Raw genomic sequence first — 3,867 nt, 5'->3', positions numbered from 1 at the left:
AGTTTTGCGTATTGATTTTATTCATTTAATTTTACACATGTTTCTTACAATAAGTAAGACGATTTTTGTTTCTTAAATCTTTAAAGCTTACACATAATAATGTAAAAGTATATTTTATACACATACTAACATAAAGTTAAAATATTAAGTATGTTTTACTTTGATTGGCATGCAGTATGAGTTTTCTATGTGTGTATGTATGTGCGTAGCTCTTATGAAACCATCTCTTCCCTCAATTCTATACACTAACTTTACAACTCTTGGCACCTCTTTCACAAAGCATTTAATAGATTGACCATAAATATGTAAGTTTTGCTTACATATTTATGGTCAATCTATCTTGGTATCTAATCATGTGCGCAACAAAAAAGTTGAATAGCTAGATTGTCTAAAACATTTTTCTTTGCTTAATATTGTATTCTTTGTTTTTACATTTTAGAAGCTGGGAATATCTACAGCTTTGTAAGCGTGATTTTTTAAATGCCACGATAAATTACCATAAAAGCTTCAAAATGATTACAATTGCTATTATTATTTAAAGCTACCTGCTACCATTTTTACATATTCTTACAATCATATTGACAATCATAATTCACAATGATAAAATTGTTTACAAATTCACAATTTCTATGAAATTGTATTTCAATTGCTTTACTACTTTCACTTTAGAGGAAATTTGTCTCTACCCAGACGGCACATCTGGTTTTAATCTCGGATTTAAAACCCGTATAAACACGTGTTTGTTACGATCCAGGCGTAAACCAAAAACACGTGGATTTCACGGGAAGTTTAACTGGAGTTTTACACGTGTTTTCTAAGGTTTCAAACACGAGTATTTTTATGTTTTAAATACGTGTTTTTGAGGTTTTAAACTCGTGTTTTATAAGGTTTTAAATTCGTGTTTTCTATAGTTTAAAACTTACTTTAAGACATATGACATTTAATAAAGTTTCCAAACGGAAACTTTATTTAATGTCATAAGTTAGTTCAGGCATAAGTTTTCCAAATTTATGCCTGAACTAACAGCTGTTCAGCACGGTTTGATGATAAACCAAAAATACGTAGGTTTTGTTAGACACGTATAGCTTTAAACCGTTTAAACCTTTTTTTATATATACTACATTATATTTACGACAATTTTGTTGTTTTATTTTTGTTTTTTAAGGTAAATTATTTTACAATAATACTACAAAGAAAAAATAAACAAAGAAAAAAAAAACCAAATCATTAAAAATAAGCTAATAAAAGACGCTTGGCACATGGTTACCATACGAAATATTTAATTTCGATTGATCGCCTCTTCCGTCATTATAAAATCTAAAATCGTATAACAATACGCTTTCGCATTTTTACAATTAATTCCAGTAGCATCAAATGTTCTTTTTAACTTTTCTTAAAAGTCGGGTCTCGAACTTTACTAATTCTTCAATTGAGGTAACCTGTTCAAATTTAATTTCATTCAAATCTTTATCTAAAAACTATTGCAGTAGCCCAAATTTCTTTTTATGTAATGGTGTGACAATCATTTTACGCTAAAACATGGCATCATCCATGGGAAAAGTTTCGTTTGTCTGATTTTTTGGTCGATCTGTATTGGTAATGGTTTTTGATGATTCGCCTTAATCTATTTAAAAAAAAAAAACAAGTTTTATAATAAATAACAAAATAACTGATTATCTTAGTCTATTGTTTTGTATTTTACCTAAATAAATGCACTATAAAAAATACTGTTTGAAAAAACCAGAGTAATGATTCAATGGAAGAGTAAAATTGATTTTTTCCTTATTAATCACGCTTGTTTGTGTCTGTACATTTAAACGGAATCGACCCTTCATTCTTCTTTTCAAATTGTTTTTTAGAGCCACCAACTTCAACCTAAATAAGAGACGCCCTTTAAGAATTTATGAAACCCATTAAGAAACATAAATCATCAAATATACTATTGTACTTTTTAAATATTATAAACTTTTAAATTAAATGCAAATAAGTTATTACTTTGGAATGACCCAGAAGCCCGAGTATTCACAAGTATTTTCATTAGCATTTGTACCAGGATGTAAATCCTCTCTTAATTGATTTTTGCTTATAAATATAGAAATCTTTAAAGGTTGATTCGAAACCATCTCATTTAGGTTTTGTTGCTTGTTAAAGTGCAAATATCCTGTTTTAAGATAAATTAGACTAATATACACTCAAATACAGGTAATAAATATAAATATAAGTTATACATAATATTTAAAAAAACCAAATGCACACATGCACACTGTTCATTAATAGTCACCTACCTTAATCAACATTAATATTATTATCTTCATTAAGTTTCTGAAGTCTTCTTTAAATATATTGTCTTCATCTAGATTATGTGATAACGGTAAAACTCCTAAAAGATAAAATTTGCAAAATCAAAATTTACCAGAAATATTAGTGTCATTTAAAATTTTTTGAAGTTAAAGATAAATAACTAGAGTTTTAATACAAGTATTTTCATTAACAGTTGTACCACGATTAATATTTTTTCTCATCGTCTTTTTCGTTGAACATGTGAAAAACTTAGTAGTTGACTTTTAGTAGAATTAGTAAGATTCTTTTAGTAGATTATAAGTAAGTAGAAGACTTATAGTAGAATCTTTTCAATTTATGTTTTTTTGCTTATTAAAACCCACATATTCTGGTTTAAAAATGTTATATATATATAAATATATATATATATATATATATATATATATATATATATACATACACACAAACAAAACAAAAAAAGTTCAATATGTGCTAATGCATATCACTAGCCATAGTCTGCTTGATAATAGACCCTTACCTTTATCAGCAAAAAAAATATCATTTCTGCAATCAGATAGACTATGCAAGAAATTTTATTGCTGGCTTCGGCTCATGCCATATTTTTTATACTGCTGACTCTTTTTTGTATCTTCTCAAACAATTAAAAATTAATTTAACATTTACATAATAATTTTCAAATATAAACAATTGATTTACAGATAAGTAAAGTTACTTACGGACAGTATTTTGCAACAAAGTATTACTAGATTTTGCTGTCAATATTGGTAGAGAAAGTTTATTCAATGAAGCATAGTTAGTATATTGGTGCAGCCTCGTAGCTCGAAGACAAATTTAAACATTCAGGAAATAAATTTCCAGCTAAAACTGATCGATATTTTTTCATATATTCTTTCTACTACGCTGAACTTGTTCTTTTCATTTTTGTTAAATAATTATCATTAATAGGATACCCTATAGCATTTAGTACACACACATTTATATAGGAACAACACTAGTATTTTTCAAATATATATAAATAATAACAATACTAATAGTAATAACAATAATACTATTAAAACAAAAAATGTATTTTATATATATATATATATATATATATATATATATATATATATATATATATATATATATATATATATATATATATATATATATATCGCAGAAATACACACACATATACAGATACACACAAATATACATACGCCGAAATACACACACATATGTGTGTATATGAGTACATATTACGTATACATAACATATACATTTATTTATAAGTGTATGTATGTATGTATGTATGTATGTATGTATGTATGTATGTATGTATGTATATATGTATATATGTATATATGTATATATATATATATATATATATATATATATATATATATATATATATATATATATATATATATACATACATACATAATATATAGACTTATACATACACACATATATACATATGAATACATAAATAAACACATACATATTTTATATATGTATTATACATACATATATAAAATATACATTGTATAAATTATATAGATACACGTGTGTATATATATGTGTGTA

At 25.4% G+C, this 3,867-nt stretch overlaps 1 long non-coding RNA gene across 1 annotated transcript; it reads right to left on the bottom strand.

Annotated features, from left to right (window-relative positions):
* Positions 1 to 1,162: 1,162 nt before the first annotated feature.
* On the bottom strand, positions 1,163 to 3,254 carry LOC136081863 (uncharacterized). Its single transcript, XR_010639205.1, has 5 exons — positions 2,819 to 3,254; positions 2,286 to 2,380; positions 1,996 to 2,161; positions 1,703 to 1,875; positions 1,163 to 1,624 (listed from the first exon to the last, which is right to left on the bottom strand). It is a non-coding gene; the product is annotated as an uncharacterized LOC136081863 (long non-coding RNA).
* Positions 3,255 to 3,867: the final 613 nt, after the last annotated feature.

Source organism: Hydra vulgaris, chromosome 06, assembly GCF_038396675.1.
Source record: "Hydra vulgaris chromosome 06, alternate assembly HydraT2T_AEP".
Lineage (NCBI taxonomy): Eukaryota > Metazoa > Cnidaria > Hydrozoa > Anthoathecata > Hydridae > Hydra > Hydra vulgaris.
The sequence above is the reverse complement of the archived record's forward strand: the minus strand, read 5'-3'. Positions and strand labels throughout refer to the sequence as shown.